The 13,160-nt window shown below is 38.4% G+C and overlaps 1 long non-coding RNA gene across 1 annotated transcript; it reads left to right on the plus strand.

The window, feature by feature from the left end:
• Positions 1-272: 272 nt before the first annotated feature.
• Positions 273-11,829, plus strand: LOC104677455. The gene is made up of 4 exons (XR_750047.2): positions 273-389; positions 8,881-9,121; positions 10,041-10,193; positions 10,315-11,829. It is a non-coding gene; the product is annotated as an uncharacterized LOC104677455 (long non-coding RNA).
• Positions 11,830-13,160: the final 1,331 nt, after the last annotated feature.

Here is a 13,160-nt window from a genome sequence, read left to right on the forward strand (position 1 = left end):
TAGTTCAACATGATATCATAGCTTACTTGTGATACGGGAGTACTGGGAAGAGGAGAGCGTGGTCCCTTTAAATGATACGGAAGTGGGGAAAGGAAGTGAGGGGTAGAGGAAAGCGGATCCCTGGCTAGGGCTCCACCCCCATGGATCTAGGTGAGGACAGGAACTCCTGCTTTTCTGCCCAAATGTTGCATTTTCCGAGCCCACCCTTTCCAGGCACGCCCCCATCCTGGGCCTATAAAAACCGCCCCGCCACGCCCTAGCGGGCAGACACCCGCTAGACGTCGTGAGGAACGCATCCTCGGAGAAGACACAGATGGCTGGTCATCGAGAGCCCGATGGGGGAAGAGCACGCGGACAGGCATCGGCAGGCCATTGACCAGCGGGACAAGGTGGAGTTTGGCTGGGGCAGTGGGAGGAGAGCTGGGGCTGCTGAGCTGCCTTACTCCAGGGGAAAACCATCTCCGTCTCACTCCCCCATCACCAGAGAGCTACTTCTACTCAATATAACTTTGCACTCATTCTCTAAGCCACTTGTGACCAATTTTTCTGGTACACCAAGCCAAGATATCCAGGGATACAGAAAGCCCTCTGTCCTTGCGATAAGGTAGAGGGTCCAACTGAGGTGACTAACACGAGCTGTCTATAGAGGGCAAACTAAGAGAGCACCCAGTAACACACGCCCACTGGGACTTCAGGAACACACAAGTCCACTGGGGCTTAAGGAGCTGTAAACAGTCACCCCTAGACACTGCCGTGGGGTCGGAGCCCCACAGCCTGCCTGTCGGTATGCTCCTCTAGAGGTCTGAGCAGTGGGGCGCTGAAGAAATGAGCCACACTCCCATCATACGCCCTGTGAGGGGGACAAGAGAACCTGTCCCTTTTCACTTGTGATAGAGATAAAGTTATTATTGTTGTAATTTTAACTTCTAGAACTATAATATAATGGTACAATGGTATATATTGACAATATTTCTCTTTCACCCACATTTTGTATCTGTTCAAGATTAAATGAAAAGGATATTCTCAAAAAGCTAGCAAAACCAAAAGCAAGACGTTATGCCAAATATAAACATATTTCTGTTTAGCAAATAGCAGGAGTGTATAAAACATTCCATTTCTCGTTTCACATAACAGAATGTTCTATGCTTACTGTATTAGTTAACAAATTCAAGTCTGTTTATTTTGTTTGAAATTCCACTTCATCCATAAATTACAGCATTACACAATAACACCAGAAGGACAATATCACCATTGTTTGCTTTTACAATCATCTCAGCCCACAAAATGCTTCCCATTGTCAGCTTGCTGTCATCAAGCTATTGTTGTTTTCCTCTTTCTGGGGTCTTGTATTAATATCATTCAAATTATTTAGACACTCAACAGTGTTTTTGCTATCAGTGCAAACCTCTGAAGAGCTGGAGCCCCAGCGTGATGACGAAATAACCCTTGACTATTTATCTTTCCATAAGTCATTATTTCCCGAGGCCCTGGAGAAGCTGTGTTGCCATGTGTGCACTGCAGAGACGGGGAGCTTCTCCTGCTGGAGCTGGTTTGTTCCATTGGACAATGAGCACTTTTCTGCTTGGCTCTCTGTATGGGTGCATACACAATGAGGCGGTTTAGGGAAGAGAGATGATGTGGTGGGTCATTGATAACAACAATCCCCAAACTTCTTAAAGAATTTTTGAGGCACCTAAAAATGTGTTGTCTTTATGAATGATCCTTAACCCTTTTTAATTGCATAAAAACTTCAGGCACTTGAAAAACATTAAAAGATGAAAAGTAAGTCTCTCTAGTGCAATACATAGTGTTAGTCATTGGAAATACAGAAAGGAATGGGCCCTGAGGACCTAATGGGAGATACAATGTTAAGGTTGTTTCTAGTGTTTGTTGTTGTTGTTGTTGTTTTAAGAATATGTTCTACATGTATATATGTAATATGTATTCTCTCCCATTTTTTAAAAACACAAATGGTGATTTACTATGCATACACTTTTTGTTTTTGCATTATTCTTTTAACAGTGTGTAGAGGATGCATTTTCTACTGTATAGCGTTCTTTCCCCCTTAAATAGCACTCTGATTTTATTTTGGGGGAATCACGACTTTCTAATTTTGTATACTCCTTTTGGGAATGTAAAGCAGGTCCCCTGTCCTCAGGTAGCCAATGGGTAGGTATGCAACCCAGCTTATTTCTCCTTAGACCAAATCTCAGCCAGATCCAGAGATACTCAGGATCAGAACAATATTTGAAAGGCATTGCCAGAATTCAGACAAGATGATGGAGCAATACCTGATGCCCAGTGGTCTAGGGTAACTGTTTCCTGTTCTGCTCTCCAGGCTCCTGTCCATTCTGTGGATCAACTCATATTGCTCCAATTCATTTTGTTTTGCTTGCATAAGCCAGAATTAACTTCTGTTGCTTGTAAACAAAGAGAGTTAACCAAAGACATACAGTATATCAGAGTATAGAGACCTACTTTACTCTTGGTCAATGCCTGCATGAGTCTTCTATATATGGATGTATCACAGTTTATTTAACCAGGCCTTTGTAAGTGGACATTTAAGTCTAGTGTTCTGTAAATAAAAGTTCAGAATATACGTCTATATACAGTATGTATTCTTGCATATCCACCTTTGCACAGATATGTGAATGTGTTCTGGGGAAATACATTTGTAGAAATGGAACTGCTGGGTCAAAGAATTAGTAGATTTTTAGTAACATCAAGCAGCGTTGAAGGCCCCCATATGAGAATAACGACTACTGATAGAAGAAATAACTAATTAAAAAATTAATGACAGCTTATTCATAATAACTTCTTATTGTCACTGAGTGAAAAGGTAATTCTCAGTGAATTTATGAAAAGTGACTAATATTAAATTTAGAAAACTCAGAGAATATATAAAAACACAAAAGCCAACCATCAAGTCACTTATAATTCTCTCACCAACAGTGGTAGAATTACATTTAGTCATCATCATTATTCTTATATCCAGTTTTATAGTTATTTTTGAAGAGGATTATTATCCACTATCAACTCTGTCATAGCTGGAAGTAGAGGCTACTAACATGTATTTCTTAAACTCCAAGTACTGTTTATGGATTTTCTACTTAACTTTTTGTTTTTGATTACTAATTTAATTGCTAGAGGTCAGAGAACATACTCTATATGGTTCCAACCTCTTGAAATTTATTAGGAGTTACTTCATGGCCTATTATCAACTGTGGCTACATTTTACATGTGCCTGTGAAGAATGTGCATTATCTAGTTTGGGACAGTATTCTATGTACTTGCTTTGAATTGGGTTTGCTAGTTGTATCCTTCAAATCTTTTACATCTATACTGATTTTGTTCAGTTGGCCTGACAGTAGCAGAGAAATAGATGTTAAAATACTCTACTATGATTGTGGATTTACCTACTTCTTGTTATAACTATGTTAATTTTTGATTCATGTATTTTGAGGTTATGTTGTTAGGTGCATACAAATTTAGAATTGCTACATTTTCCTAGTGAGTAAATATTTGTTATTTATTTGCCCCTGTTTACTCCAGTAGTACTTTTGACTGAAAATATATTTTGTTTTATTTCACAGTTTCCATTTTGTTACTTTATATTGCATATATTTTTCCTCTTTTTAAAAATATTTTGCCTTCAACCATTATACTTACTGCCTTTTAAACAGTCTAGAGTGTTTTGTTTTGTTTTGTTTTTTAAATCCAGTTGGATAGTCTTTGTCATTTAAATGGAGCATTTAGTACATTTATAGTTAATGTAATTATTGATATATTAGAGTGTCTCCTATCTATCTAGCCTATCCTCTCTTCTTTTTCTTTTCTATGTTTTTGGATAAATTATATTAAAGAGTTTTTATTATCTCACGTTTTTCTCTAGGAGTTTGAAAGTTTTACTTATATTATTTTGGTATTTACATGGCTATTAAATCTATCTTTGACATATCAAAGTCTAATATTAGGACTTTTAACTTTATTATGAACATTAGTGATAGCCACTTTAATGCTATTTATTCCCTACTGATTAATATGACATTGTGTATTTTAATTTTATATATTACAGAAGCCAGTAAGACATTAGTATTATTGTTTCGTACATTCAGTATTCATTTTGAGACATTACATATTTACCATTTTTTTTTGCTCTTTACTCTTTTTTTTAATCTCTGTTCTTTCATCTGGGATAATCTTCCTTCTGCTTAAAGAATACTTTTTAATATATTTTTTAGTAAGTATCTGGTGACAAATTATTTCAGTCTTTTAGAATGAAAATGTCTTTATTTTGGCTTCATTGGGAATTAATTTTTTTAATTCGCCAGTTTGACAGGTGATAATGGTATTATACTGCTTTAATTTGCATATATTTTAAATATTTACTATCTTTTTTCTTTCTTCTCTTGGGTACTTAATTTTTTACAAAGTTAAAAGCATCTTTTTTCTTTCTGTTTCTTTTGTCTTTTTGCAGGAGAGGAGGAGAGGCTAAATTGTTTATATAACTGGGGTTAAAATACTATTATGATTTTGGTAACTTATCATGTGTTCATGCACACACACAGACATGAGACACCTGTCTAAGAGCTGCCTATGGCTAGTAAGTTAGCTTTTTATGTGGGCAAACATTTTGTTAACACCACCAAGACATGTGAAACATTCTGTACAGTTATTTTGATTTCTTGGGACAAACTTTTTATTTCTGATGAAGCCTATCAGTTCAGAAGGATGTCTTGGTACCATAAAAAGACATCAGAAAAATTACAAATTATATTCAATATGTACTTTATTATTCTGTAGGTACAATAATGAAAGAAAACCTGGGTGACAGTCAACTTATAGAGCTAAAAGGGATCCTAGAGACAACATAGCTACTAACACCTAGGATTTCTTACAGCTTAAAAGAGGTACAGATCAGTTCTATCTTCTAAGACTTCCAAAATGTTAGAAACAAAGAAATACCTAAACCAGCTTATAATATTTAGAACATTTTTTAAAGTTTGAAAATTTCAAATTAAAATTTAGTTAGCATACAAAATACAATGCAACATAATTACATTGGTCACAAGTTATAGCTTTTAAAAACAAATTATAACACCACATTACACAGGCAGTGAGTTCAGATAATGAGACACAAATTTAAAGTTTTGTGGAGAATGTTATCTATTATCCATCCTTGAGTATCTTTCTCTGATTACATATAAAACAATACATAAGGTTCATGTTTCAGCATCTACACCTAAGGCTGTAAAATCCTAGGCCAAATGACCCTCTTAGCCACTTTTATTCATTTGACTGATGACAAAATGGAAGCCCAGAGGGTGAACTGCTTTATCCAGCATTGTTTCACTGAGTGGCAGAGCCCGGGCTGGAGCCAGAACTCTGAATCCTAGACCAGTGTTTTCTCATCTGTGTGCATTCTCTCTCTTTCCTACAATGTTTCAGTAAGAGGAGCTCTTTGTGTTGAAATTTCATTGAAGGGAAGAGGTAATCCTGGGCCAACAGAAATTCACTCCTTCAGTGAAATATTTTATTTTAAAAGTTACCTGAAAGTCTATGGTCATTCTCTTATCCCTCCTGCCCTTGTTTGAGTTATATATTGATGAATAACAGAGCACCCCAAAACTTAGTGGCTTAAAAAGATAATAATTTATTATTATTCACAGTACTTACATTAGGAATGCTGGTAGAGCTTATCTGGGCAGTTCTTCTGTTCCATATGGGGTGGGCTGGGCTGGGAGCTACAAGAAGATGCTACTTGCTTGTCCCACATTGCATCTCTGAACTTCACCATGTGTCCTTCTTTCTCCATGTGGTGTTTCATCATTTAGTATTCTGGCCCAAGCTTTTTTAGAGCGTGGCATCTGGCTTTCTACATTCAAAGTGGAAGCTCTTAAAGGCCTCTTGAAGACCTTGACCAGAACTGGCAGAGTGTCACCCTCACCATATTCCATCAGCCAAAGCAGGTCACAGGCAGAACTAGATTCAGAAAAAGGGGCAGAACATTTACCTATTGGTGGCTGGAATGACATGCAGGTACAGGGTGGGAAGGAATGGAGGGAAGTCATCTTTGGATACTATTCACCACTCTCCCTTAGCACGTACTTGGTATTTCTTTTCTGAAGACCAGAACACATTGCTTCTTTCAAACTTGTTTTTATTTTAAAGCATAAATTAGAACATGAGTTGCACATATGCTTACCCACTTGGTCCTTTCCTTATTGACTAAAGATAGAACAGACTTGTTCTAAACAGGCTTCAGTTAATGCAAAGTATGTAGGCCACCCCTATAGAAACTTGCTTCATAATCAAGAATTCATGTAATGTTTTAGTTTTTTCTTTTGCTTCAGCCCTCCTGCTATTAGCCAATAAAAGAATTATAGTTTTAATAACTAGTTGACACAGCTGATTTTATCGATTTTAATAAATAATCAAACATGCCTAAAAGCAAAAACATCAAACAAATGATTTAAATCCCTAAAACCTTGCCTGTGCTAATCATGAAACTCAGTTAAATGACTAAGATAAAAACAGATTAGTGTCATTAGGCAAAAAAAGAACATGCACCAATTACAGAATATAAGTCTTATCAGTTTGCGTAATGAAAACCTGAAATGCTAGATGAGCAGCTGTGCTCTCACACATTTGTGGAGTGTTTCAGACTCTTATTTTAAATGGTCATCCAAGGGAAACCAATAACCACAGCATAAGAAAGAGGAAGGGAACGTGCATTAAGGGCCTGCCCTTCCCTCATGGCGTTCTGTCCTTTTGTGTTTTTCCTGAGCCTTATAAAGTTTGGCGAAGCTGGATACTAAGACTCACAGATGAAGTAAGTAGTCCAAGGACCTGCAGCTAATGACAGGTCGAAGTAGGATTTGTACCCAGGTCTTAGTGGTTAACCAAGTCCATGTGATTTCCACCACTCCTACTTCTCAAAAAGGAATACAACCATAGTTTATCAGGAACAGTGCTCCTTGGGTCTACCCTAAGACCTGTCCTGTTTATTGCCAAACCTTCGCCATACATAGCATGGAGGGGAAGATGGATGCTATTTTCACTGATGTCATTCTTGTGTCTTAGGGTTCCTGTTAAACCACCCCAACTCCCTGTTAATAACCTATTTGTAATTTCAGCATATTGTAATCTCTTTGCCGTAATTGTCTCTGGAGAGGTGTATGTGCCATTGTATTCGTTAGTTCTCATGCTGCTATAAAGAACTGGGTAATTCTTTACTGCTGCCCTAGACTGGGTAATTTGTAAAGGAAAGAGGTTTAATTGACTCACAGTTCTGCATTGCTGGGGAGGCCTCAGGAAACTTACAATCATGGCAGAAGGCAAAGGAGAAGCAGGCATCTTCTTCACAGGGCTTCAGGATGGAGTGAATGCAAATACGGGAAATGCCAGTCGCTTATAAAACCATCAGATCTCGGGAGACTCACTCACTATCATGAGAACAGCATGGGGGAAACTGCCCCCATGATTCAGTTACCTTCACCTGGTTCCAACCTTGACACCTGGGGATTATACGGATTACAATTCAAGGTGATAGCGAAACCACATCAGCCGTATACTGCCCCGGTTTTTATAGTTTGGGGTATTACTCAAGGGTTCTTCACCTTTTTATACCCTTTTATTTTTAATTACTATAGACACATAATAGTTCTACATATTTCTGAGGTACATGCTATCGTCTATTTTTTTTTTTGTAAAGTTTATTGGGACACCATGACTTTCATTTATTTATGTATTGTCTATGGCTGCCTCTAAAGAAATAAAAAAAGCAAAAACAAAAAGTCTTCCACTTTCTTATGCAGAGTAATGCAGTTTTCCTTAGCTCTCCCTTAAAACTCCATTCCAGGTCTCCTTTGAATTCCAAAGATTTGGTCAAAGCTTTGAAAATACCTATTGTTAGGACAAATGATATTCTTAAATGTAGGGCCCTTCTTCTCAGCCCTAATATGTGAGTAAGGAGAGTTTGTTTTTTTTATTCGTCTTTCAGAATGTATAATTTAAAGCCAACTTTGACCCATGACTGCTTTCATTTAGTCCAAGATTTAAGAGAGTGAAGAGACTCCATAATTGTATGTGAGACTGAAATAAAGAGTTTACTTTTTTTTTTTTTTTTTTTTTCCACTATGGAAGTGAAGTCAGTTGGTTAAGAAGTGTCTGAAAACTGTGGGTATTTCAGTTCCATTTCTCTGATATTGTAGCAAAGAAAACAAAGATTGGCAAAATTCTATAATGCCATTCAAACATAGCCTGGGAGGGAATCCAAGAACACAGGCTCTAAAACAAATAAATCACTTGCTATTATGAAGTATGGAAAGCACAGTGATCTCAGACCTAAAGAAGGAAATAATCACTGCTCATACTGTGTTTGAAAACACAAGTATTAAAGAGAGAACTGTGTAAACTTACTCTGGAAGTTTCAGATGCAGCAAATACCCAGAGATGAATGTATCTGACAATCAGAAATGGCAATGCTGTGAGTTAAAGGTGATAATGACCTTTAGGCCAGAAGAAAAAGGAATAATGGTGTGAATGGTCTCAACCCCTTTCTCTAGCTCCCTCTTGGACTCAGCAGGAGAACCTTCTGGTTCCAATCCATGATCCGGAGCTGGAGGAGAGAGATGTGACTCAAAACTGAAATCATGAAGCTTGAAGTTATTTTCAAGCAGTAGTGTCTGTTGGGCCCTGGGGAAGGTATATGGGAATCAAAATAATGGCTCCTCAAAGATGTCCGCATCTTAATCCTTGGAACCTCTGAGTATATTACCTTTACAAGGGAAAGGGGACTTTGTAGATGTGATTAAGAATCTTGAAATGGGAAGTGTTTTTTTGTTTTGTTTTTTTGTTTTTGTTTTTTGGATTATCCAGGTGGACTCAATGTCATTACAGGGTCCTTATGCGGGAAAGAGGAAGCCACAAGGGTCAGAGTCAAAGGAAGACTTGAAGATACTACACTGCGGACTTTAAAGATGAAGGAAGGGGCGAAAGCCAAGAATGCAAGAAGCCTCTAGAAGCTAGAGAAGGCAAGGAAACAGATTTTCCCCTAAAGCCTCCAGAAGGAACACAGCCTTGCTGACCCACTGCAATGTCTGACATCTAGATGTGTAAGGTAATACATTTATGTTTTTCTAAGGCACTAAATTTGTGGTGATTTGTTACATCAGCCATAGAAAACTAATATAACTACTTGCCCCTTTTTATTCTACTACCAAGAAGGGTCTTTGACATGACCCAGTGAAATCAGAAGACATGAATTGGGCCAGACTGTAGATGGTGCAACTTTGAAGTGTGATGTAGACAATGGTGAGGCTTTGCTGTGGCAAAGTTTTCTGTTTCTTACCTTTGGTTGTCAATGGGAAGTTCTCGTACATAGATAGGATGGTATAAGGGTCTTGGGGCCTCTTCTACTTTACAAGGAAGCACTGTTCTTCCTTTTTATCTACCCTAAAAGGCTAAGGAAAGAAGAAAACTATGATCAATAATCTACTACCAAGTTTGTAGACTCTGGAGCAAGATCATCTAGTTTTGAGACATACTTGCTGTGTCATTTTAAGCAAAGTTAATTTTGGTTTTCCCATTTTTGAGAAAAGGATAAAATTAACTACCTGTTCCATTATTTAGGTAAAACACTTGAGCAGTTTCTGGCATATAATAAATGTGATCATGATAATGATGATGTTGATGATAATGATGATTTTAGGTTCCTAATTTGTCTAGGTTTTGACTCTGCCTTTGTTATTTTTAGGTTTGTAGTCTTGCATAATTTTTTAAAGTCTGAATGAGTTTCTTTTTTAAAAAAATTATAAACTAGAAGCAATAATAGTAGCCTCCTCAAAGGTTGTTATGAGGAGTAAAATCATACATTTAAAGCATTTGGCACATAGTAAGTGCTCAGTAACAGTCAGTCATGTTGCTTTATGAATTGTAGTCAGTGGAGCTCCAGGCAAAGGAGGCCAGTACGTGAGCCTCCCTAGGATGTAATTCTTCTTCATCTTCTTTCATTCAGCTTCTCCTTCTCTTTCCTTCAGGATAGTAAGACTGAAAGTCTCAGAAAGGCACTGTTACATTCTTATTCCACAACCATGCAACTCAAAACTGGGGTCCTCAGCAGTGAGCGAGGGGCGAGAGAAGACACTGTATAAACATGGCACATCCTTCTGGAAAGTCAACTTTACTCAAAGGTAAATAATTTAACATATTTTTCTTTTTAAAACACACATGGATGTATTATGAAGGAGAATGCAAATTTTGCATGAATTTTTAAGAATAGGAGTGGATTATTCAGCCACTTTCTTATTGCAGCTTTAGAAACCCAGCTCAAACTAGCTGAAACAGAAAAGACACTACTGCGCCTGTAAGTTGAAACTTTGGAGGGATATGTTTCAGAGTTGTGGCTAGATCCAAGGGCTCTCTCGAAAACCCTCTGTGAAAAAAAAAAAAAAAAAAATGCTTCCTCAAGTCCAGAAACCAGAAGCTCAGGAAATTCTTGCTTGGTTCCTCTTATTAGAGGCAGAGATGGGTCAAAGACCTACAGGGTAGAGTTTGAACACTGTCATCAGGACTCTTTACTTTGCCATCTTCCAAGTCTGTTCTCCTCAGTATTGGTTTCATTTACAAGAAGGCCATCTCTGCCCTTATGGCAATGATGGTCTTTACTCCAGGCTTAAGACCCTTACTATCTACTATTTCCAAAGTGGAGAGAGAACTTCCCACACCTAGTGACCTGTGACACAGGATTTTATCCTGAGGACAGAGGGAATTCAATTGGCTAACATAATCTGCCTTCCAATGGTGTAAGAATGTCTGGACTCTTTCCTTCACCAACCCCCAAGACATGGAGGCATCTAAAAGATAAATAAAACTTGCTGACTGACTGAAGGAGGAAGAGGGGATTTCAGACAAAATCAACCCTGTTCACTAGGAGGAGACTTCAGAGAAGTTGTCTGCTTCTGGAGAGCATAGTCCCCGATTCCTCAAGACATACATTTATTCTTTTATTCAATGTATTTGCCTGCAGTCAAAACAAAACCATTACCGTTAGCCAAGTTCACGTTTCAACCAAATCCATATGTATCGGATCTGTTCTGTAGGTTATGGGTGAGCATGAACATATAAAAGAGGCACTTGCCTGTATCTGTCTACTCCATGGAGTTTGAAAAGGGGCCACTTATGGAGAATGTCTTTAGGGACAGAACCAATCACTCTGTCTTTCCTCAAACTCTCAAAGTAACTTCTGGCTTTAATCCTCAAGTGTCTACATTGGAGTTTAAGAAAAATGTTTTTCATAGAATTCAGGTGTTTGATATTGTATGAGTTATCCATCTTTGTATATATCTCAAGACTTGTGGTGTTAGTTAAAGATTCAGAGTTCTGTGTCCTGAACAAGCTTCATACCAGTATTACTAAGGATGATTATGGGATTTTAAAATTCTTTCCTTAAATAGATTTTATGACCTTAGGTTACCAAGTCAACATAAATTAAGACAAAATGAGCAAATTTAGATGTAAAACCATCTTGGGGGCGGGTGTGGTGGCTCACGCCTGTAATCCCAGCACTTTGGGGGGCCGAGGTGGGCAGATCACGAGGTCAGGAGATTGAGACCATCCTGGCTAACATGGTGAAAGCCCATCTTTACTAAAAAATGAGAAATTAGCCGGGTGTGGTGGCGGGCACCTGTAGTCCCAGCTACTTGGGAGGTTGAGGCAGGAGAATGGTGTGAACCTGGGAGGCGGAGCTTGCAGTGAGCCAAGATCATGCCGCTGCACCCTAGCCTGGGTGACAGAGCGAGACTCCGTCTCAACAAAAAACAAAAACAAAAACAAAAAAATCTTGGCACTTTCCTCAGCATTCTGGGGAAATGTTCTGTGATTTTAAAAAAAGTACTGGATGGCCAGAAGTGCTGTTCTTAGGAATTAATATTCCATATTAACACATTCAAGGCTCTGAGAAGTCTTGCAGTAAGGAACTCCATTTGGCTTTGTTTGACAGCCTTTCTCACACTTATTGACAGCTCGGATAACAACTGTTAAAATTTGGTGTAATGTGAGTTCTCTGAATACTCTCTGTGAAGAAATGCTTCTTCAAGTCCAGAACCCAGAAGCTCAGGAAATTCTTGCTTGGCTCTATTTTCATAGGCAGAAACGATCCAAAGGCCATAAAGGTAGAGTTAAAAATGCACTTGTGCATCACAGCCAGAGAAATGATGGTGTTCCTGCAGCATATGAGGGACTGGGCTGAGCACCAATTGCAAATATGTGATTAGCCAAATCCCCAGGTGAATCTTGCAGAAAAGAATACTAAATATGGATATAAAAGTCATGTTTATTCCCTTTTATTCTTTCCTTTAACCCTCTCTATCTCCTCAATTATTTTTCCACAATCAAGAGCTAAGAGATTAAAACAGGAAGCAAAAATTCAACAGGAATGTGGGTCTTCAGCCACCCTAGACAAAAGAGGACAATTTTTGACCTCTCCTAGGAAATGACCAAAGGAGCTGAAATTATCCAAATGCTCTGGATTTGCACTGATTTTCTTCTATTAGTCTGCCCACCAATATGGAGACTGTGGCATCTGTGGTAGTGGCAGATGAGTTAATAGAGCCAGGCCTGGCTGCAGGCAAACTTGTCAAAGAGGTGGTGGTGTTGATTAGAGTCTTCTGCTCCCTGTACAGCATGGAACGGCAGAGCCTGCAAACTTCTCATCCTCCGTGGCTTTCATCCACACACTTCTCTTCGCCTGCTAATCATCTGATTGAGCCCACTTGGATCTTATTCCTTTCCCATTAGCTAATGAGAATTGTAACAATAATAATTAATAATGATAATAGCAGTAGCAACTACTGTTGATTGAGCGCCTTTTACAATTCAGGCGTGATGCAAAGTAAGCCCTTTATGGACATCATTCCATGTCGTCTTCCCCACAACTGTAGGAAACGTGCATCCTTATATAAACGTACCTTGTTATTTACCAATGAAGGAAGGAGATTTAGAATGTTTAAGCAAGTGTCTTAGTGCCAGAGAATGAGAAAATGGCAGAACCAAGTTCTGAAAGTGTTGGTAATGGTGAATGAAATGAAATATTAGTATTCTAGCAGAGGCCTTCTGGAGATTATGATGCCATAGCTTCAAGAAGGGAGTTAAACGTTGGA

This window comes from Rhinopithecus roxellana, chromosome 1, assembly GCF_007565055.1.
Source record: "Rhinopithecus roxellana isolate Shanxi Qingling chromosome 1, ASM756505v1, whole genome shotgun sequence".
NCBI lineage: Eukaryota > Metazoa > Chordata > Mammalia > Primates > Cercopithecidae > Rhinopithecus > Rhinopithecus roxellana.